This window comes from Labrus bergylta, chromosome 1, assembly GCF_963930695.1.
Source record: "Labrus bergylta chromosome 1, fLabBer1.1, whole genome shotgun sequence".
Classification (NCBI taxonomy): Eukaryota; Metazoa; Chordata; class Actinopteri; order Labriformes; family Labridae; genus Labrus; species Labrus bergylta.
Window position 1 is genome coordinate 23,315,322 of NC_089195.1, and position 25,010 is coordinate 23,340,331.

The 25,010-nt window shown below is 42.6% G+C and overlaps 1 long non-coding RNA gene across 1 annotated transcript in view; it reads left to right on the top strand.

The window, feature by feature from the left end:
• The window catches only part of LOC114918949 (uncharacterized), a 197,576-nt gene that overhangs the window by 115,068 nt on the left and 57,498 nt on the right, over nucleotides 1-25,010 (top strand). The window contains exon 3 of the long non-coding RNA XR_003807450.2: nucleotides 2,786-2,897. This is a non-coding gene — a long non-coding RNA (uncharacterized lncRNA). The remainder of the gene's footprint in view (nucleotides 1-2,785; nucleotides 2,898-25,010) is intronic.

Sequence of the window (25,010 nt, forward strand, 5' to 3'; positions counted from 1 at the left end):
ATTGGTCATTTGGGTTGTAGACCATCATTTTTTTGAGTTATAAGGCCTGCAGGGAGGGGCAACTTGTCTCGGTGTTCCGCCGAACACTCCCAAAACCAAATGTTTTGATTTAGGCTTTATAGAAGACCGCATTTTAGTGGTTTGGCTGCAGTTTTCCTGAGGCTGTTCTCACCATACCCCTGCTCAGGTCTCTGAAGATGGACAATATCCTATGTAGGAGTGAGACCAGGAAGTTAATTTATTATCAGACCACATAATAATCAACGCTGCACACTGTACAAAAACACAACTTTATCACATACACAGCTTCGAGAAATGGTGTCTGTTTGAACGATAGCTCTGCTAAATTAGTTGTTCATCTAACGATACTGTAAGCTCTACGCCGGGCGCGGGCAATGGACTACAGACTGCCGGTAGATTGCATAACTCGAACCTCCTGGCATAAGGGGTCCAACCAGCCAACGGTCCAAAGCCCAAATGGCTGCTTTCAAGTAAAGGGGGGGAGGGGTTAGCAACGGAGCTCAGTTAGCTCTACAACTGGCACTATAGCTGCATGTATGAGTAGCACTACTGTAGAACACTGGATTCACACAATTTGCTTAATTTAGATTTTTTTTGTCTTTTTGATCATTTTTTATCAACACTTGCATCTGCTTTTGAATGAATATCATTTCTGAATTTGCTGCACGTTTTCCTAATGTATGTCGTTTCAGCCCTTTTAGTTCGGTTGCCCTTGTCGGCCTCTGTATTTAGGTCTGATTCGGGGATCAGTGAGTCCGCGCATTGTAAAATCGGACTGTTTAAAATGAGTGACATGGAAGGCATTTTGTTCTGCTCTTGGAGGCATTAAGCTGTTTGTATTTACATTATATCATCAGTATATTTATAATCCTGATCATATGCCTAACGATCGGCATCCCTATAAACATTAGATTCTCTATACCACATTTAACTCTGCCTCCTCATTGCTTCGCTGTCCACACCTCTCCGCCTCCTCCTCAAATCCAAGTGTAGTTTTTATGTGTCTTTGAACATTCATGTTCATCAAATGTTGTGTATATCATTATTCAAAGGGTGAAAATAATATAAGAATGGCTCGAACAATCAGATATATGATGATGAACTTGTTTGGACTTATTCGACTTATTTTGGACTTATTTTATTGTTAAACTGACGATCTAAACAGTACTAATAATAATAGCAGCTTGGTTTAAATGATCATGTTTGTGAAGATTTATAATATTTATTTTGATTGACCTGTTTGATGGAGGCCATGATAATTTAGTCTTGTTATAACAGTGGAGAAAAAAATGAATAGCTGCTGGCAATCTGCGCTGTTTAATGTCTGCCACGATGCCATCAAAAAATCTTCTTTACAGTCTGAGCTCAGTTTTCTTGGAAGATGAATCACACCTTTATACCTTTTTCTATCTATCTTCTATTCTTCCCGCCTCCTTTCAACTCACATAAATGAAACAGCAACACAGGAGGAGAACCAGAAGAAGAAGAAGGAGAGCGCTGAGAGTAAACAGAACAAAAATATTGGGTTTTGCTTTCTTTCTGTCTCCGTCTGCCCCTCTAGATATGTGATCGCTAACATCTACTGCATGCATGGAGGGGCTGGGCGATGCTTTGGCACGTAGATTGTCAAATCACACCTCTGAGTAGCTCTCAGCACACTTAGCTCAAGGCCCCTCCAGCTTACATAATCCTCTGATCTGTGTGCTGCTGGAGCCAGGCCAGCTGAGGATTGACAAACACGCTGAGCTAGAAATGAGACACGCCACACTGTCTTACAGGGCGTAAAGGGAGAGCAGTGACGACAGCCATTGTGAGTGCTAACCCTGTCCGACAAGGATGTCTATTTTAATCCAATATCCCACTGTGCCATGAGTCAAAGATGAAGACTGAAAATGCCTCAAATCTCTCCCTCTCCACGTCCTGAACCCTTTTTTGTGAACAAGCCTTTAACCATCGTCAATCCTGAACACACCTTCCCTTAACCCTCACAGTGCCACAGAACACCTCTCCTATTTGTGCCCAACATTTTAAAAACATTTTCAGTAGATTAAAGCAAGAAAGTGTAAGACTACATTTAAAGAAAAATCTATGATATGGGGTGCAGGTAGCATAGTGGTTAGCGCGCGCGCCCCACGTACGGAGGCTATAGTCCTCCATGCGGGCAGCCCAGGTTTGAATCCGACAAGTGGCTCCTTTCCCGCATGTTAGTCCCCACTCTCTCTCTCTCCTTGATTTCCCACACTTTCCACTGTCCTATCTCTAAAATAAAGGCCCCAAAAAAATCTTAAAAAAAAAAAAACTATGATAATTGTCTGCTTCTGTTGTTATTCTGTTTTACTTTTCTAACCAAACTCTGCAAATTCCACTTATGTAGTATAAACATTTAAGCTGTAGTTGGGTTTTATCGAATGAAATCAACTTGTATTGAAAATAACTTGTAATGTTTTTGAAATAGTGCTGTGCGTTTTGATTGAAAGGATCATGAAGGATGCATTTTCCTTCGATATAAGGAAGCCGAGTGGTCTCCTTTTCATCCCTATATCTTCCATCTATCCTCCCCCCCCGCCCCAACCCTCAGCCCTGTTTGGCTGGTGAGCAGGGGAAGCCCACTTGCAGAGCCCCCTTGGCACTTCTTTTCAACTTCACAGTGTCCTGTGGTTGAGCTTGGATCCACTACAGAAAGCCATCTGCCCACTGTGATCGCTCACTAAAGTGTCTTAATTAAGCCTCTTTGCCTTTTGTGTTGTTTCCCCCCTCCTTTCAGATGGACAGGAATCAGAAAACGCCCAACCCCACGTGTAGGATATCCTGCGTAAGAGGAACGGAAGAGAAAGCTGGACTTCATATTTGCACACAAATCCACGTGATATATCTTGGTGAGTCATGTCACACAATCTGACAGATATTGTCGTTCTCTGAAATGTCTGGGCTGTAGGGATTTTCTTTTTTTTTTTTGTTCAGCAGCTCACATGAGAGCTCCGGCCTCACTGATCTGCTACCATTTGCATGTCGAACACACCGTTTCCTCCTTGATGTAGACGTGGAACACTGGACCTTGAAGCTGTGGCACATCGCTGAGCCAAAGTTACCCTACACACATTCAAACACACACAGCTGTACAGAGTCACACACTCACACATACCGAGGGAGCCTCTGTCATCCAGCGTCCTGTTCCGTGTCTTCATTTCAGGGCTGCTGATGAGACGTGTTGTGTCGGGGAAACTCTCAGGAGCTGCAGATCTGTCTGTGGTTGTTCAGCTTTCATCACCTTTTGATCCTCGGAAAAAGAACTGAACTGATGTTGTTTTACAACCTGCTCTCTGTGCTAGCCGAGTCCACTTGTTTTTAGTGAATCCCTTTTAGCCTGTCAATGGTTTAAAAAGTCAGTCTGCTGTTGGCAGCTTGAGAACGATGAATATAAAGTTTTTACTTATTTATTGATACAACTGTCATGCCTTAAAGGAATGTAATAATGATAGTGATAATGGTCAGGTTCAGTCAACTTGGTATTATTAGTAATTACATCCTTATTGGCACTTTCACTCCTCATGATTTCAACCCTGACTCCTAAAATGACTAGAGACATGCAGTCAGTGAAGACAGGCTAGGCAGGACCTACCCTGGTTCCCATCTGAATCAGATATTCTTAGATTTTAAATCGTTTAGTATTTCATATAAACTGGTATTTCTGTATTTGCTACACGTTCTTCTGAATTCACTGTCAGTGCAGTTGAGAGAAACATTTTGAGCATGCTCACTTTGATGCTGTATTCCTTTTTTGTTTTGTATTGTTAACAACTTTTGTTAGCATTACCTTCAGCCAGGAATTTAAGCACACTTTGATTTGACTTTGTAAACAACAGAACTTTAACAAAAGCTCTGAGGAATCCAGGATTGATGATCTTGTATTTAGGAATTAAACTTAAAGTTAATGTGATGTTTCTGAGTCAGATTGTTCATCTTTCAGGCCTCTGCATTTTGATTCTATACTGAATAATCACATGGAAATCAACCGCTAGTTGAACATTATTTTAGTTGGGGAATGATCAATCAAAATGGGATGTATGTATTTTACATCCAATTTGATTCAGAGCAGCTTGATTTAAAATGTTAAACTAAGAAAAAGTTAATGCCAAACCAACAAAAAGGCAGGATTTGAAATATATTTTGCTGGTTTACCATTTTTTTCCCTGAAACCAGATGCACTGGTAACATCTTGTTTCTGATGTCTCAAGGCCTGATTGATCCCTCATTTGTCACCGTCACAGAATAGAATCCAAAAGTACGTCGAACTGCTCTTTTTTTCCTTTCACTTCCTCCCTCTTTCTTTCCTCCACAGTCTTTCTTTCACCATCCATTACGAGTGTGTGACAGGTTACAGACGGGTTGAGAGGGGAGAACAATGTGTTGTGACCCTCAGTATTGCCCTCCAGCTCAGCGCCTGGCTTCAGCTTCTTCTCCCAGCAGGCCGTGGGGGGCCTGGCCGCCGCCCCTCTGCCCGCCTCCCTCCCCTTCCTCACCCCTCCACCACCACCACCACCAGAATCAATCGCTCTGCGACACCAAACAAACGATCCACTGAAGCCCATGCATCACAGTACAGTGCACCACCAACAATGACCAGCCATGTGGTTGAGAACTGAGTGGGGGCAGTGGCAGAGGGGGCGAGAGAAAGATGGAGAGTTAGTACAGGTAAATATAAAAATGAAATGTGTGGGACAAGAAAGCAGAAAGAGGAGAAAAAAGCAAGTTTTGCCCGCATATTGGTGCTGAACATTTTGAAGATCTGATTCCTAATTGCCTTGCCAATATTGTGATTACAGATCAAATTGCAATTATTTTTCTTCCAAACCCCAGGCCTGTACTTGTGGGTTCAGGCTGAATCATTTAAAGTTAATACGAGACAGCGGCAGCTACTTATTTTGTATACGTTTTTTTATTGATGGTAGTGATTAAGTGGTAATGGGAACACATTACTGGTTTAGGAGCTGAATGGTACATGTTTGTTATTCTATGATATCATTAAAAACTCATTTCATCAATTCATATTCATCAATTCAAAGTGGTTAAAAATGTACTTAAATACAGTTACTCAAGTCCAGGTCTAAAGTACACTATTGAGATACTTCCATTTTATGCTACTCTAAAGTTCTAAGCAGCAAAATATTGAACTTTTAACTACACTTCATTTATCTGGCATATTCACACAGACTTGTGAGTTTAAAGAGCACATTGTAAACACATACTCAGTAACCAGCAGTAACAGGTAATTTAGTGCTACCTACTGACAACATCAGTAAAATGCCTCTTACATGCATACATGAAATGCTGAGTTTTTATTAATGATTATAATAAAATATAATGATTTTGAGTATTACCTGGCGATATAACACTGACAATAAGCAGTCTGCTCCTCAAACTTACTTTTTTTTTTGCGAAAGTGAGAACATTTACATTTTCTGTGAGTTTATGTTGTCGCGTATAGCCCTTGAAAAATGTTTGCCCGGCTGACAGGCACCAGCTGATGTGTTAGAGTAATATGCTTCTCAAAAAGGATACATTTTAATGAAACATGTACAGGCCCAATAATGAAGAACATTTACATGACATATGTTTTCCTTTAACTTTTTTCACTAGGGTAGTTTGGAACGTGAGCTCCTTAAAAACAGTAAATTACCGTTTTCTGCATTTCAAGTGGAGTTGTTTTTTTTCCCCTGCTTGACCGAGCCAGGAAGCTGTTTTCAGTCTTTGTGCTAAGCTAACCGTCACTGATGGTAAATGTAATGAACAGATATGAAAGTAAAAAGTCCCCACTGATCAAGCATATGTTTCCCCCAATATCCAATCGTTAATCCGGTCTGTGTACAAAGTCAGCAGTCGCTAACTCACCTTCTGCAGCTTAAACACTGTTCATTGTGTAAGGCAGCATGCAGATTGTAGCTCGTGTGTCGAACAACAGAAAATGAGTCTTCGCTTTAATTACATCCTGGTGAATCAGCGAGCATATGAGGTCCTCTCTGGTCAGCCACTGCTATTGTTTACTTCATGTGTTACTCTTACTCCCAGAGGTCCCCTTGGAGCTCAGTGCCCTTCCTAAAACCTCCCCCACACTCACACTCACACTCTTTCACACAAACACACACACACACACACTCTCCCAGTCTACTATGACAAAATTGTGTTAATTTACCCAGCCAGTAGTATTAACCATATTATATCAAATAACTGCCACAGACAATTGGGCGGCCAGCTTGGTGACTTCATTTTAATTGATTTTCTTACATGCTCTCAGGCGCGGATGATTTGGTTTCCCTCTGACACTATGTTTATTAAAGGCATATTGCATAAAGGAATAAATAGATATTGTTGGTTAGATTTATATGAGCTTTGAGAGAATGCAGAGACTTGCCCCTTGTTTTAATATCAGCCGGGCTTTTAAGTGTTTAGTTTGATTAGAGTCAATATGTTTGCTTAACCTCAAGGCCAAAGGGACACCTCAGCGTGTGTGTGTGTGTGTGTGTGTGTGTGTGTGTGTGTGTGTGTGTGTGTGAGTGTACAAGGATGTGTACATGAATGTGTTTGTTTTTATAAGGAACTGGAGATATGTTTACATTTATTCAAAAGCTGTCCATCACAGCGATAGTGTCAGCTACCTAGGTGTGCTGGCTTCATTGGAATATGTAACACAGGGAGTCAATAGAGCCGCTGTTTGTTAGCCAGAAACTGTTTTTATTTTCTGTCTTTTCTTCAAGCGGGATGGCTGCGAGGAGACCCCAGGACCATTTCATCTCGAACATCCTTTACCAGCTGTCGCAGTCTTAAAGGCATGCTGTTCAGCCCACAGAAAATCCCACTAATCATCTTTTTGTGTTTGAGGGCACAATATGCTGAAACAGGCAGGGTGCACCCACACACACACCCACACACACACACACACACACACACACACATACACAGACACACACATATATATATATATATATACACGTATACACACACAAACACACATGCACACACACATAGAGACCCTGTCAGTCTGCTGCTCTCTTGTCCCCATGCCCTGAGGGGGAAACAGAGAGAGGAGAGAGGAGGGGGGTTTAGTATAATCACTTGTTAGAGGTCTGGCTCTGTCCTCCCTACTCTCCTTTCTCTCCTCCTCTCAGGAACCTCTTCACTCCTCGACCAACTCTTCTGTCCATCTACCAGTCAGAACAGCCGTTCTCTTTTTCTCTGTTTACCCCTGACTACATCCTGTTTGTCTGCTCTTCTTCCTTCTCTGTCTTTAAATGCCTCTTTCTTTCTGTCCCTCTCACACACTCTCTCTCTCTTTCTCCAACTTTCTGACTCTTTTATACTGATAGCTTGTACTGATAGCTTATAGAACATAAGAAAAGTATTATAAATCAGGTTTGAAACCGTATTGGTCAATCTGTTTGTGTTATACTGAAGCATATTCCAGGCCAAAATATGTCGAGGACTACTAAACCAAATAACAATTTGTTTTTTGATACCTTGTTCAGTTGTATATTTCATAAAGACAGAGATTATTATTGTTTGTCCTAGTAGTTTTAGTTTGTAGTTTGTTTACACTGTTAACACATGTGACCATTAGGCTCCTTGGGGTTAGAAGTGCAGAAAATGTCGACACAGTTTTGTCATTATATATACAAATATAGTTAAACTACTTACATTTAGTTAAAATATGTCCTTAATCAAGTTGCTATGTCGCAATACAACAGTACAGTGCTTGTGTCAGTTTATACATTTTATAGAAAATGTTCCATATTGTCTTACATTTATTCATGACATTTGTCTTGACATTGTTCTTAGAAGACACCACACTCTCTCAAATGATTTCTTAATCTACAGAAACACAGAGTCAGTGACAGTTTATGTCTTCACACAGTTACATGGAGGAACTGAGGTCCAAGAGATTGGGAAGTCCGACCTACCAAGGGATGAAACGAATCAGCTTTAGACACCCCTCTGTTCTCAGAGCATTAAATTAACCTCAATCTATTCATTATGATTGAAATGTAAGGGAGGGACTTATTTAGTCTCATTCTGTGAATTTGGAGTGTATCACATTGTAAACAAAAACAAATAAATCCTGTATCTTTGCACTTCATTTAGTCCAGTTGAATACTTACACAGGCAGTCTAAGTCGAGTGAACAATAAGTCCTCTCACTAATTTCTCCTCTCAATGACTTTATGAGTTAACAGCCAATGCATCATTCTTCTCATTGACTAATGTCCTGCTTCATTTTGTCCTTTCCGCTTTTCCGTCGCCCGCCGTGCAACACTGATTAATGCCATCACAGCAAATTAGATAGCCAAGGAACAACATGTTTATCATTTTCAAGCGTTAAGAAAAGTTCTTTCTTGCCTCGTTCCCTTCAGTGCATTCAAAGCAGTAGGCACATCAGGGTGATGTATGTATGTGCAGTATAGAGGGGGAAATATTAATTGGATAAATTGGCCAGAGATGTGTCCTTTCTTTTAAAGGTTGTGAGACAGAGGACAAGAGTTGGGAGTAAGGTACCTCCAAGTAATGATGTCATTCTTTACTGTACACACTGACTCAGATTTTGAAGGACCCGTTTGAACAGTTACACAAAGGATTTCTAAGATCTCTGTTGATTTTTTTCTGCAGAGTTTTGTTGGTCTACTTGATTGTTGCCCTTATATATTTGACCAACAATAGTTAAATATAATACTTATATACTGTATAGTATTTTTTAAAGACGTGGAAATCTCCACTTGGACTGTAGAGAGAAGTGTACGCTAAAGTGCCTTAAACCTGCATTCTCTCTAATGGCCAGCAAGGGGCGACTGTATTGTTTTAAAAAGAAGTCCATTTTAAGTCTTAAGCAAACATGACCAGACATGACTCTGGATTTACAGCCTAACAATAGCTTAGCAATCATATCTTATTTAAGTAACCAAATTCCATGGACAACTTTTGTTGTGTAATGATGAAATCAAAAGAGCTGTGTATCAGTTAGTCCCGTTAATAATGAATTGACGTTGACGTTAACCAGTATTATTAAAAAACATCAACTTTTTGCAATGTCAATAGATTTGAGATCTTATTAGGCCATAATGCCTATGAGAACTAAAAGTTACACTTGTGTCTGTATTTAAAATATATGTATAAAAGGAACTTGTTTGATTTATCACCACTGTCTTCACTCTAGCTGCGCTCCATAAGTAGCTTCATGTGGGTCAAGAAGGTCACAATAAAAGCGCACATCGCAGAGACGCTCAATTTGGCTCGTTATTCAATGTGCTCTTTAAAGCACAGGAGGTACTATGCTCTTGCTCAGGAATTCCGTGATACATCTCACCATGTAAGAGCAGTGTTTGGACGTGAACGGACACCAGATTAACCAGAAGTTAAAGGTCTCACTAATTGTTTACAAATTAACGTGCATGGTAAACATTTGTCAATAATTAGTGCAGATAATTAACAATTTAGAGATTATCGCACGTGTGCCCTGCTCTGAAAAATCGGTCTTTTCTAGCAGACTTTTTCTGGCCAAAGCCATGTTATAACTGCTGTTTAAAAAACCTACAAGCTGTCATGGAAGGAAATAACAACAGTGTGAACTGATTATTAGCAACAGTGACTTGAAAAGATTTGAGTTCAGAATACATAGTCAGCTACTGCATTAATCATTTTTATGGTCATTAGGCTAGCTCATTTTGACTGCAGACACAACATATACACATCTTTATAGTTACTTACCATTACTTACAAAATTATTTAGATTTTGATCTTTTTTATTGAATGTTGTCTCTTCAGTTTAGAACAGTGGTTTCTAACTTGGAGTTAAGGACTTGGTGTTTAGGACTTCCCAACAGGTCATATGTAAAAGTGGAGAATCTGTTATTGTTTTTATCTTTTCAAACGATCCTAATGCTAAACTGTGCTTTAAAACCTTGTTGGCCCAATGAGTTACAATAGTAGCCTCAGGTATTGACAGAAGGAGAGCAAGCAAGGAGATATTCTCATATCATTTTCATCCTCATATCATGCTGTGAACGTAGCCTGGCATTGGTATGTTCTTACCCAATGTTCCCTCTCCCAGGCTGTATATCACATCATAAAGAATACATAAACCCCCTCTCCAAAAAAAGAAAAACTACCCAGTCTCCAAGGCATCAGTGCGGAGCCCTGTTCTCTAAGTCTGCACAGAAAAAGAGCTCAAACAAAGAACTTTCCTTAGAAAGAAAAACAACATCGCTCAAACAAAAAAAACAAAAAAAAATCCAGAGACAATGCTAATAACTGTGAAATATGAATGGTGACTTGACATATTTGCAAATGTGCTGAGAGGCGCCCTACTAAACGCGATAAAATGGGAAACCAATGGCGTGGAAGAAAGCGGTTGTGGGCCCCCATCTCTCGCCATTAGATGTTCAGTGGAAGCTGTCAACAGAAGGCGCATTTGCCTGCCAAGCTCCCTCTCTGACTGAGCTCTGTGCCTGCAGCACGCCCCGAGCTCCTCTTTGAGTCAAAGGCTTCATTTCACTTCTTTTAGCCTCATTCGCATGTGCTGCTACACAAAAACCCAGCTCGCTCGCAGCCTGCCTCTTGTGTGTGTGTGTGTGTGTGTGTGTGTGTGTGTGTGTGTGTGTGTGTGTGTGATGCTTTGTGTCTATGTGTGTGTTCTCATGCTTGTGTGTGTGTCTGTGTGTTGCCTTAAATTTTTGCACATGTGAACATGTGTGTAAATCACTTGGTGATGCCTGGATTCTCACTCTGTGCTCTGACGGCCAAAAAGCTACAGTGACAGGAACACAGAAAGAGACCAGAGGGCAGAGTCCATCATTACACATTTTCTGCTGCTATTAGCATAGAGCTAGCTCTTTTTAACTGAAAAAACACACTCAGCTGGTTTTCTCTGTGATCCATTCATTATTATACCACAAATAGCTCAATTCATTTGACACTGGTAACTTGAGGAGTTGTCCGATCTTGTACAGCAGTCACCAACTTGGGAGTCAGGACTTCCTAACAAATAGTAACATAACGATGTACAAGAGATATACAGCAAATCAATGACAATTGGTCAAAAGTGTAATTTGTTTAACTTAGAAGTGGCACAAACCAAAAAAGGTTGAGAAACTTTGTTTTCAGCACAATTAGGAAGAAAGGATACCCTGAAGTTGCCAAAAGTTTACCACTGCAGTAAGTCTAAGCTGAGAACGCAGCAGGATTTTATCCTTATCTGGAGAATTCAGCTGAAGCAAGTGTGAGGAGGTGGTGACATTTATTCCCTGCGATAAGTTCCAGCCATAGACTATATTGACGGGACAGGTGATATCTCTCCGCACGTAATTAAACGGTAATTAAATGTTCTGTACGCCAGTATGTTCTTCTCCGCTCTTTTGTTGATATATTGTTATTCTGTAAAACTACAAATAGCATTAATATAAAGTCTAATACTCATCACTCATCACAATACTCAACACTCAGCGGACTCTGTTGCTTCATCCGCCACTCACATGTCATTCCTTTTCTGTCTAGTCTTGCCTCAGGAGACCCGCTAGTGCCGCCAACCCCCCTCCCGTCTGACTTGGAGTCTCCCGCTGTGAGGTGCATAATGTAAACAAATGGTTCAGGAGGATTTCAGGGGCAGTCCTGAAACTCTTGACATTGCACAATTGAAAACCGTTTTTAAGTATAAAAATAACCTCCATGACTTAATAACAAATAGTAATGTTTAGACGCATCCATGTGGGTCCCAAATATTATCATGATTCATGCATTTTCTTTTTACTTTATTTATCTGCAAGGGGATTATACCTAATACGACATGCTTCACACACACACATATGGGCCTGAAATACACACAAGCACAGACAGGGCCTATGGTCATGCATTAATGGAGAGATTTCAGATTGAGGTGCCCCGGGCGGTTGGGGGCACCTCGGCAGTGTTTGGGAAGTAAATTGGTCCTACTCCAGCTCTTTTACATCCACCGTAACGCCTGGCCTATATGACTGTTGAAACAACCAACTCAAACATAGATTTGTGGTGCAAATATAACTTTGACAAGTACTTTCCCCTGTTTTGTTTTTTTTCATTCCTGTCTCCTTATATTTTAATAAACATATAACACTTGCAGACTGGAAGGATTTAACCAAAAAATAACATGGTTGACATTGTCATGTCATTGCATCAAGAAAATCCAAATCTCCGTAACTAATACCAGAAGTGAATTGTTTCAAAAATAAGTGACGACAGATGTGGAAAAATAGCTGATCAAGTGCAAAGGCCACACTACAGTGTTTGTGCTGAGAAATCTTTTTTTTTTACAATCTGCCTTTTCCTGAAGATATTTTTAATTATGAATGTTTCCCACATCTTAAAAATCAAACAATGTCAAAAACTTAATGAAATCTTGAATTGAAACCAAAAAGCCCTGAACACTGCCATGAGTGTATGACTTCCTAACACCATAGCTGTCCTCTGGCCAGTCTCTTTGGCTAGCAGCCCAAGGGTCAGACCAGTGGAGTGGAAGTTGAAGAGGGCTGTTTGAACGTAATAGGTTTTGACTGGCATGTGTTTCACGCTTCACCGCACCATTGATTGAGCGCTTGTTTGCTAAATCACTGCTGGTTTCCCCTGTCTGGTAGGCCTGTGACACGTGTGGTGTGTGTGGTCACTTCAGCGCGGTGGAGGGAAAGAGAAGAGCAGGTGCAACTGTGGTGACCCAGAGAGGACAGAAGTTAAAAATGACAAGGAGAAAAGCTTAAAATAAATGACACGGAAAGCAAATGATTTATGTTTTCAAACTCACTAAAACAGGAATCAATCCCCTAATTCATCCAGAAATCTTAGCTCTTTGGTCTCCTACTCCAAAGACACTCAGGTTCATAACACCCCTCCTCCTCCTAGTCTTTCTCTCTCCCATTTCACTCCTCCTCAGCCCCCCACCCCCATTTAAGACATGCTTTTTACAGCTCAGAGGATGTGGCAGAGGAGGGAGGGTGGTGTCATGGGTCAATGTCACTCAGCCTGCCGTCCACTCAACGGATGAATATCTCTTAGAGAAGACCTCCTATTAGCTGACTTTTGTTTTGGCACTTACAAACATATCCGGCAGACCCTAACTATATACTAACGTTGAATAAACTGCGAAACAGTTGAAAATGTTGTGTGTTATGTCAAGCACAGATGGTTCATGTATGGGTTATATATAGATATATATATATACATAATTTTAAAAGATTTTATTTAAAATAGCGTCAGGCCCAGGAGTCAAACCTACGACCAGTACAACAAGCACTGCAGCCTCAGTACATCTCTACCAACTGAGCTCCAGCGCCCTAGTGATAAAGTGAATGTCTCTAAATTGTAGTAGATGCTCGAGGCTCGAGGTTGACATTGAGACTGGACAAGGTCCTCTAAAGCAGTGTTTCTCAACTGGTGGGTCGAGACCCAAAAGTGGGTCACAGATCTATTTTCAGTGGGTTGTGAATACAGTATGTGCCTGGAAAAATATATTTGTTGTTTGGAGTTGGTGGTGGGTCCTGAGGGTGGACCAGTTGAGAGCCACTGCTCTAGTGGACATTATCCCTGCAACTTGGTTTACTGATGAGGCTAAGACGGAGTGTTTTAATCCCTTAGGCCTCAGTCAGCCCGGCGATAGTCGGGGACGCCCAGATTTATTTCAAACATGTTTGATAGTAAGAATTTAAAAACTTGACAATTACATCATGAAAGGTTCCGGCAGAAGTTGTGTGTGACTACAATATAATCACAAGGGAGCACTGTAGTCATGGCGACCAGCGGCAGGACGCAACCAGGCGTTTTTTTTTTGTTCGTACAGATAATCAGTGCAGCACTTTTCTGAAACTTGTATCCATATATCTACGATTGTATCAACTTTCCTATATCCTACAACAACTTCCACTTCCTTCTCTTTTACCAAACGCCGTCCGTTGGAATTTTCAAATGAAACTTTATTAACAATTGTCAACGCTCCGTTCGGATTTCACTCATACAGTGTGAGCTCTCCGGCCGTAACCGACAATCGGGTCGTACAGTGTGAGCACATCAATCGCAAGGTCTGGTCTGACATACCACCCCGACTTTTATAAAAAAAAATATGGGGAAAAATCGCACAGTGTGAGCCAGGCTTTAGGGCGGATAGAAGTGTGTGGAAGACGGCCTCTGGCTGTGGAGGTAAAGACTGGGAGTGTGTGATGAGTTTGTCCGCCTTTGAGAGCTCCTAGGGCGGATAGAAGTGTGTGGAAGGCGGTCTCTGGCTGTAGCGGGAGTGTGTGATGAGTTTGTACTGTTGATCTCTGTAAGTGAGCGGAGTGAGGATGACATTGAGAGCGCGCATAAAATGTCACTTCCTGGAGCTTTCATGGAAAATACGACCCGGGTAAAAATTTTATACAGGCAACACAGATAGACAGTGAACATCTACTTTTTCACATAAGCTAACCGTTCACTTATTAATGGGCGATAAAAAAACGCTTAATATATGAAAAAAGTTACATAAAGAACCTTAAACTTTGTCCTGTGTGTGTGTGTGTGTGTGTGTGTGTGTGTGTGTGTGTGTGTGTGTGTGTGTGTGTGTGTGTGTGTGTGTGTGTGTGTGTGTGTGTGTGTGTGTGTGTGTGTGTTTTGAAGACACATATGGAGATGCTAGACGCAAGCTTGCACGAGCAGAAGCAGCATCTGATTTTCAAACAGACAATGTCATGCCAAAGAAGCGACGAAGAAGGTAATTTATGTTTTCAACCAATTACGATTAAAAGTCATAAATATGGCTTTGAAGCTTTGTCAAGAGAAATTGTCTGCAGTTATAATTTCACCCTGGGTCAAACTTAAATATGCAAAAATTACTACATTATTTTAATTGATTTAAGTGTTTACAGGGGTCAAACAGGATTGAAGACGATCTTTAAAACATTTTTATTTTTTTATTTGTAAGTTTGGCTGCTCATTGTTTGTATGAAAAATTGTTCTGTGGCCTGTCCCCCCACCTCCCCCTCCAGGTTCACAGCTGGAGAAAAACAATACTGGAAACAGGACTAAGTTCTCATGATAGTTTATTTCAAAACACTGTTTCTCTGATTTCAGACATAGTAACATAATGAATTACTTTTTCTTTATTTTTTGTTTGTTGCAGAGGTATTTAAGACATGAAGAGTTGATTTGAAAACTTCCTCTGACTGTTTAAAAAACAACAAAGTGTTCTGTCAGTACCTAGCAACCGTTGCCAAACTACAGTTCCTTTGTTCTGTTTAAGGGGCAGAAAGCAACATGAACATGGAACCAGCCACGGTTTACACTACAAACACAACATTCTACTCACAGAATATAACACACACCATTATTAATAAATATTTTTTTTTTAAATTAAAAAACAAATAATAAAAAAACAAAAACAAAACATAATGCTATGAACTGTTGCTTTAAATCACATTTTAGAGTATGTTTTGGGGGGCGGGGCTTAGCATTAATGTTGTCCTTTGATCTCTGGCAACATGTTTACAGACAGTTTAGGGGCGGAGCTTAGTAGGCATTCTGTCCTTTCATCTCTGACATCACAATCTACAACTATTAGAGGCAAAGCCAGAAATTAAGTCTTCAGTCTACATTTCTGCGAGTGCGACACAAACGGACAAGTACAAGGAAACTGACCAACTGACAGGTAAAAATTTAACCTAGGATAAAATACTCATTCATGACTCTTCATACAGTAATACAGTGATCAACATGAATACGTTTAGGAATTTAGGCCGTGTTCACACTGGACTTCTTTTTTCAGAAAAAAGTGCTGCCTTCAGCGCCTTTTGAGCGCCTTTTGAGCGCTTATGCGCACGTGTTCTGTAACCTTAACAACGGGATCTAGTCTGCGGTGCAACCGTGCCGCAACCGGCCGGAGCACAACGCATCAATTTAGCGCAGAAAAGAACAAACGGGTCGGGAAGTCAGACACCGATACAACACTAAAACATCCAGTTTATTTTCGGAATATAACACTCCGTTTTAACGGTTCAGAAAAACGACCGTTTGTGTGTTTATGTGTTTATAAGGTTTGTATTGAGTTTTATACCACGTACTATCTCGTCCTGTCGCGAGTGAATCTGTAAAATTACCGCGGAAATTCCTTTGTCTCCGTACTCCAGCTGTCCGGCTGTGCTCTCCATGCTGTGGAATAAGAACACAGCCGGTGGGTGTTGACGGATGAGGATGCATGGACCCGTAACAGACCGGAGCGGACACGCAATGCACATATATCTGGTGGAAGTTCGCCATTTTTGGGTGCATGACATCTTTTTGGGCACTGGTAGCTAGAGACGTAGGTTACTACTCGTCCTGATTGGTCAGCTGTTAGAAAGGCGCTTGACGTCACCCAGCGCTTTTCTGAAAAGTTGAAATAATTCAACTGAAAAAGGTTTTGGGCGCATTGCTTTTTGAAAAGGCGTCCGCTTTTTAAAAAGGCGTCAACCTTTTTTCTTTTTCCATAGGCTTGTATGTAAAAAAGGCGCTGGCAGTTGAAAAAAGAAGTCAAGTGTGAACACGGCCTTAGATGATACACCAAGGATTGCTTTGCCTTATGTACTCCCAATAGTTCACTCCTTTTATAGGAGGACCACTCAAGAACAATGGGAATTATTGAAAAATAGCTCCCCCGATGAGGCCACGAAAGTTTTGTTGGCAGAACTGCGAATGGACATCATTACATTGGCAACACGATCCTTGTTGGCTAATCATAAGAGCACAGACGTTACCATGTCCGAGGAGCATGTTGAGGCCAGTTTCGGTGACACGGTTACTAAAAGTTTTGCAACAGCTTTTGGCATCAGTGACACTGTTGATTGTGCGAGTATAAATAGTTTGACACATTTAATTGCGAAAGAGGTTGCAAAAAGTGTAAACTGTACTATTATAGTTAATGCAGACACTGTGGAACCAGAAATTAATCCTTGCATCACCCCCCCGATAGACTAAATAATATGGTTAGTGATGCTTCATATTTGTTGAAATCATTTCTGATTAAGATCCAAAGTTTATGCAAACCTGGATCAGAGGGGTGCACAAGCTGGAAGCCCCTCTTCAAACGAGAAGGGACCAATGACAGACAACAGTCGGAGGTGGCTGACAACAGTAACAGCTGTTGGGCCACGCAGGCTTAGAACAGTCAAGCAATGGACTTGGGCCTGCACCTCTGTAAAAGCCTCATTTGAGTTATTCACTGAGATCACAAAGAGGCCTAAAAGGACTCTTAATCCCAGAATCCCCTGCGGTACTTCACACCTACGTGTGAAGTAAAGGGGGGACCGGAACCTCTCTCTCCTCATTGGAGGGGACCTGAGGTAGACCCCCATGGAGCAGGCCAGGCTACAAAACTCCAAGACTTCCATTGCTCGCTCTCTTTCACGCGCTGACCTTCGGTGCTCGGAGACCCAAGAAGATCTCCTGTTTCCTGCAACAATCTTCCTTTGTTTTAAGTTTTGGCGCGCAGGTAATCCGCGGCCGGCAGTGTTCTAAATTCCGAGCTCGGATTGTCCAGTGAACGCATCTCAGTTTCTCGGAGAGCGTCAGACTATAACAGATTATCAGAAAGATAACGGTCTTATTCCGTCCTGCAACGAAAGGACATCAAAGGACATCTTTCCACTCGACGGAGAACCAACGAAGCCGCTCTCGCCGTAAGGGACCCTCGCCGCCATCAGACGCCTCTGCACCAGGACGGACAGAAGATCTGCTCCATCGCCGGACTCTTTTCCTTTCACCAATCGCGGACAAAGCGATTCACAAGTGAGGCTTAATTAGGTCTGGGCAGAATTAGCTTTAGAGAGTGTTTTTAACAATTGTTGATCAAAGCAGAAACTGTAATTTTTATCTTTGTTGGACCTGCGTCCTGAGTTTTAACTGTTTAAAACTCTTGTTGTTGTTTCGGACCGCTGCGTCCTATATGTGTTTAGCGTAACAGCGTTATAACCGGGTATTACTCTTCTGATCAGAAAGGCCAGTGTAAGGTGTATTAACCTGAATTCGGCTATTGGTTTGTTTCTGTGAATGAAGGGAATTACTCCGAGTTGTGGCGCGGGAGTCGGACTGTGATCCGGCCTCTTCAGGCACGCATTTCTCTTTTATTCTCTTTTATTTCCCCTTCTACGCACACACATACACACATATTCCTGTGTAAACGTACATCTGGAGACCAACTCCACCACCGCGCCATTACGCACAGAGATCTATACACTCGCGGCTATCCAGACGCCTCAGAGACACAGATTGAGTAGGGCCGAACTCAGTCTCTTTTAGACCTTAAGGCCACATTTAGGCCTTTGTTAGGTGTGTGCCATCGGAAGGGCGACCACGTGGGACGAAGTAATCTTCCCCCCCCTTCTCTCTCCCTTTCATCCACACGTGCACGCACCCAGGTCTTTGTTAAGTTTGCGCCATCGTGAACGACCACGAGGGTACGAAGCCATCTCCCCCCCTTTCTTCTTCCCCCTCTCTCTCTCTCTCTCTCTCTCTCACACACACACACACACACACACACACACACACACACACACACACACACACACACACCTACATTCACACCTCATCCACAAGCCTTTGCTTGATAATGTTTGTTGCTTAGATTAGTTTATAATAGTTATTTGTTTAATTAAGTTCATTGATTTTGGATTGATGTTGCTTTGTTTAAATAAATTCTGTTATAATTTAAGAGAGCAGTTGTTTGTGGTTACTGGTGTATTTACATTGTGATATAAGCTGGGTGCGAAGGCTTTGTGTACGGATTTCACGCCTTCAATTTATGAAATATAGTTATTCATTATTAATAATATTAGTAATTAAATAACTAATTTGAGACTGATTTGAGTGATATTTTGGTTATATTTACCTGATTACAGGTTGGTGCCCCAAAACGAGATTAAACATAGTTTAATGATATTTTATTTATATTATTAATAATTAAGTATAATTATTAAAGAATATAACCAAAGTTGACTTGATACAACCCCAACAAATGGTGCCCCGTGTGAGGCCTTCAATAAACCAGCTTTGTTGCACTGTAAATGCACAGTAATCCAAACTTAAAATCCTAAAAAGGATCCTTCGGAAGAAAATTATATTTTCTTTAAATTTTTGTGGTTTAAGCAAAGCAGACATCAAGCTGTGGCTTAGTTGTGTTGTATGTTGTTAGTTAATGGTTAAAGCCATAACTGTTGTCCCCTTTGGGTCCATACAACAATTGGACATAATGATGCAGCTAGTGTGACTTTATCAAGGAACTTGATTTGTTGCATTAATCTAGATTTTGATCCTGAAGTATTCTACTAAAGGATTGTGGTGCTCCTTGTTGTTTGAGAGCCATTTGGCCAGATGAGAGTGTAACCTCATCATTGTTGCATAGCCAGCTGTCTGAGAGGTGTGAGTTCCTCCCTTCCTTTGAGGACTTGAGAGGTGTGAATCCCCTCTCCTATCTTCCAGGATAGACTGCAGTGATCAGTTGGGAAACTTAGATAAGATTTGCTCTTGTGTACCAAGACCCTAGGTGAGTCGGGGGCTGAGACTCCTTTTGGATCAGACGACGCAGCACTGCAAGAAACTGCTGCCGGTCTGACAAACCTCTCCTTAGAAGAGAGTGTCAACCTATATAGCTAGTCAATTAGCATTAGTGATAAGAAGTAAGAAGAGCTAGTTGATCTTGTCAACCACAGAGCCAGGCTCACCCCTAATAAAGACAGAATGTATGCAGAAGACATACATCAACTATGGGCCAAAGCTCACTATGGATCAGCCGATCCACCCCTTCAAGACATAGTTGCTAATCTTATCCACCTCCCTATAGAGCAGCTCGACAGCCTGAACTCCTACACCCTCAGCACATGTGAAAAGAAACTAAAGGGCTTGGTTGAATATGCAAATCAAGCAACTGGGAAGCCAACATGTACAGTTTCAGATGTTCTAGGCGAAATTCTCCTCCTTTATCAGCGCAAATCAAATGTGCAGAATGAGATACACCGGGAACAGCTAGCCCGGGTACTAGAAGAAGGACAGATCCTGCGGGACGACTTCGAAAGAATGCAGGATAAACTAAAGACCTTGCAGGAAAATTGCAAGGCCCTGCAGGAGGAGAATAAAACACTGCATGAAAGCAGCAAACTGGCCGAACAGAAGAAACAAAGTGACACGGTACCCAGATTTCAGGATAGGCAGATAAGTACTGCAGCCCCCAGATCAGCTGAGAAAACCTCAGACGAAGGATGGGAGACTGAACCAAGCCCCTGGAGGAGGGAGACAGACATGTTGCAGGATCTGGAGGAGAGGGGAAGGCACCGCCGGGTCGATCCAGGCACAAAAGCGCCCACGTCCTCAGACCACCCGGTAAAGAGCTGGATGATTAAAGATGAAGGGCCCCCGCGTTCTGCAATACGCTTTGAGCGAAGAGAACCCTCACCCCGCAGGAGGAGAGGCTTTACTCCCCCTAGAGACAGGGAGGAGACACGGGCCCAATTGGGCACCGAACGCTACCTGTCCCACGATAGACGGCCACGTCTGAGCCAAACACAAACCCCGCCACGGTTACAACCCTACTACCGTGACAACCACAGGGCTTACGATTCATCAGACGAATCGGAAGACCCTCGCCAGCCTTCGGGTCAGGGCCTGCGAACCAGGCAGATAGAACCTCAGGCCAAAGATCTGAAGCGTTTTGACCCAGATAGCCCAGATTCAAGTCTTAACGATTACCTTAGAGAAGTTGACCATTGTCTCCTTGACCTGCCTCATGCGTCCTCACATGAAAAACTGAAACGGATCTGGAAGACTACGGCTAGGAGTGTCCGTGATTTCATGGGGACACTCCCACCAAAGGTCCGATCCTTGCAGAAAGGAAACAAATCTGTTAATCAGCACTTACAAACTGCCAAGCAGAAAGTGTTGGACATGCTTGAATTAATTCAGGGAGCACAGGTAAGCATGGAGCAAGACACATCGTCAGGATATGACTCTGATCCTGGACCAAGCCCCTTAAGAGATCAAACAACCCTGCTGAAAAAGCTCAGTAAAGAACCGAGCAGCCAGGATAACCCAAGGACTGAGGAAATAAGTCTAGTTTTCCCTGATTTTGACTGTGGAGCCCCGCTCCTTGGGGAAACGCCCCAGTTCTCTGACAACTGTGACACCCTTTCACACCTTCACAGGTTTGAATCACCACATAGGAAGGGGGGTGACTTCTCAGCCCCCAGAGACAGAGATAACACCAGGCCCCCTCCTGCTACCTGTAGGTTCCCATTGCAGGATTCACGGCTAAGGAATATCCAAACCTCAGATGACTGGGATGGCTCCCTTCTACCCAGAGATCAAAGAATGCGCATAAGGCTCATTGAATCCATGGCACAGGATGTAGAGCGGTTTGATCCAGATAACTCAGACCTCTGCATCGATGATTACCTCAGAGAGATTAACCTGTGTCTCAGTGAGGTACCTGATGCATCCACAAGAGAAAAACTCAGGCTGATCTGGAAGACAACTTCCAAGAGTGTCCGTAACTTCACGACTACCCTTCAGCCTGAGATCAGATACCAGTACTCTGCGCTCTGCAATGCTTTGCGCCAGGAATACTCCACCTACATTGACCCTGCATCTGCCCTTCTTAGTGCTTTCAGTGTCTTGCATCAGAAGCACGAGGCCCCCAAAGATTATTACTGGCGACTTAGATCTGCATATTTCCAGGGACGTAAGGCTCCAGGTTTGGAAGAGAACCCAACTTTCAAGTCCATCTTCATGCACAATCTGCATGGCTGCGTGCGTTCAGATGTCACCCTGCATAGTCGTACACATCAGCTTAGTATGAAAGAGATCAAGAGATTCGCACAGGCGGTTTGGCAGACACGCTTACGCCACGTGTCACGTGAGGGCAACAAGCTGCCTTGTGCTAAGAATAAGAGACCATATCACCGGCAGAATAGAGAACAGAGCCAGGGGGGTGGGACTCAACCACAGAGTAGGTTCCAGCCTGGAGAACTGATCGCTACCAGATCCGAACGGAACTCTCGGGATGGCCGTAGTCTGAGACAGAAGGGTAGGTATAATCGGAGTTCCTACGAGCTCCCTAAGGACTCCCTCGCTTACAGAGAACCCGATTCTGACTCCACATAGGAGTGGGGGTGTAGCCTCCATTGTAGAAACACAACAATGTCACTCTACCGACATGAATGTTTCCTAGTCCCTGTTTTGTGTTTTGACATTGGTAGGGAGACACATAATGTACATGTACATTTACACACCTACATGCCACAAACACCTTCCCACAGGCTTACTCCTGCCCAGGCTAGGAGTTAGCCCACAAATCTACACCTTATACTCTTCTCTTTCTCCCCTCCTCTTGTCTGTTTGTTTCATTTGTTTTGTTAAAGAATGCACCTTGAGTAGCGAAGTTTGCTAATGCCTGGTTATGTTTTATGCCTAGCTTTAAACGTGGTTAGACAGTCTGCCCAGACTTTGCCTCAGTATCTGCCCAGACCGAATGCCTCTCAAAATGTATGGACTTTTGGCTCACTAACTATTTGAAATTTGTCTCCTCACGCATGGACTGTTGGCCCTATTTGCCCTAAAGACCGCGACCCGCAATCCCATTCTTCAGGACAAAGGGGGGATGTTGGGCCACGCAGGCTTAGAACAGTCAAGCAATGGACTTGGGCCTGCACCTCTGTAAAAGCCTCATTTGAGTTATTCACTGAGATCACAAAGAGGCCTAAAAGGACTCTTAATCCCAGAATCCCCTGCGGTACTTCACACCTACGTGTGAAGTAAAGGGGGGACCGGAACCTCTCTCTCCTCATTGGAGGGGACCTGAGGTAGACCCCCATGGAGCAGGCCAGGCTACAAAACTCCAAGACTTCCATTGCTCGCTCTCTTTCACGCGCTGACCTTCGGTGCTCGGAGACCCAAGAAGATCTCCTGTTTCCTGCAACAATCTTCCTTTGTTTTAAGTTTTGGCGCGCAGGTAATCCGCGGCCGGCAGTGTTCTAAATTCCGAGCTCGGATTGTCCAGTGAACGCATCTCAGTTTCTCGGAGAGCGTCAGACTATAACAGATTATCAGAAAGATAACGGTCTTATTCCGTCCTGCAACGAAAGGACATCAAAGGACATCTTTCCACTCGACGGAGAACCAACGAAGCCGCTCTCGCCGTAAGGGACCCTCGCCGCCATCAGACGCCTCTGCACCAGGACGGACAGAAGATCTGCTCCATCGCCGGACTCTTTTCCTTTCACCAATCGCGGACAAAGCGATTCACAAGTGAGGCTTAATTAGGTCTGGGCAGAATTAGCTTTAGAGAGTGTTTTTAACAATTGTTGATCAAAGCAGAAACTGTAATTTTTATCTTTGTTGGACCTGCGTCCTGAGTTTTAACTGTTTAAAACTCTTGTTGTTGTTTCGGACCGCTGCGTCCTATATGTGTTTAGCGTAACAGCGTTATAACCGGGTATTACTCTTCTGATCAGAAAGGCCAGTGTAAGGTGTATTAACCTGAATTCGGCTATTGGTTTGTTTCTGTGAATGAAGGGAATTACTCCGAGTTGTGGCGCGGGAGTCGGACTGTGATCCGGCCTCTTCAGGCACGCATTTCTCTTTTATTCTCTTTTATTTCCCCTTCTACGCACACACATACACACATATTCCTGTGTAAACGTACATCTGGAGACCAACTCCACCACCGCGCCATTACGCACAGAGATCTATACACTCGCGGCTATCCAGACGCCTCAGAGACACAGATTGAGTAGGGCCGAACTCAGTCTCTTTTAGACCTTAAGGCCACATTTAGGCCTTTGTTAGGTGTGTGCCATCGGAAGGGCGACCACGTGGGACGAAGTAATCTTCCCCCCCCTTCTCTCTCCCTTTCATCCACACGTGCACGCACCCAGGTCTTTGTTAAGTTTGCGCCATCGTGAACGACCACGAGGGTACGAAGCCATCTCCCCCCCTTTCTTCTTCCCCCTCTCTCTCTCTCTCTCTCTCTCTCACACACACACACACACACACACACACACACACACACACACACACACACACACACCTACATTCACACCTCATCCACAAGCCTTTGCTTGATAATGTTTGTTGCTTAGATTAGTTTATAATAGTTATTTGTTTAATTAAGTTCATTGATTTTGGATTGATGTTGCTTTGTTTAAATAAATTCTGTTATAATTTAAGAGAGCAGTTGTTTGTGGTTACTGGTGTATTTACATTGTGATATAAGCTGGGTGCGAAGGCTTTGTGTACGGATTTCACGCCTTCAATTTATGAAATATAGTTATTCATTATTAATAATATTAGTAATTAAATAACTAATTTGAGACTGATTTGAGTGATATTTTGGTTATATTTACCTGATTACAGGTTGGTGCCCCAAAACGAGATTAAACATAGTTTAATGATATTTTATTTATATTATTAATAATTAAGTATAATTATTAAAGAATATAACCAAAGTTGACTTGATACAACCCCAACACAGCAATCAGTCACAATCCCTATCATCCGAGTCAAAAACCTCCAAATATTCAAAAGGGTCAAAGGTCTCAAGAGGATTAACCAAACACTTGAGTCCAACAACAAAAGCAATCCAAGAAATGATCACTAAAGAGTTCAGTAGTCTCACATCATCTCTTTATGGTGAGGTGTCGAGCAACAAGATTAACATTCTCCAAAGTGACAGCAGTCAGAAGGTCCCTCTCCCTTACCTTAGTTGTCAGCCAGGCTTATGAGCGGAAAAGCCATTCAGTCCGAGTACCATCGCGGAAAGAGTTTAGTTACTTAAGGGCCGGTATTTGATGTGTTTTGCGACATGCTTGAGTTTCTCTCCGGTAGGTAGCTGTGGGTTTGGCTGTGCTGTTTGAGTAGTGCCAGGGGCTGGCAGGTTCGGTTGTTTTGTTGTCAACTAGTTATCAGCGTGTGAAATGGCTAGCGAGCCTCTGTTCA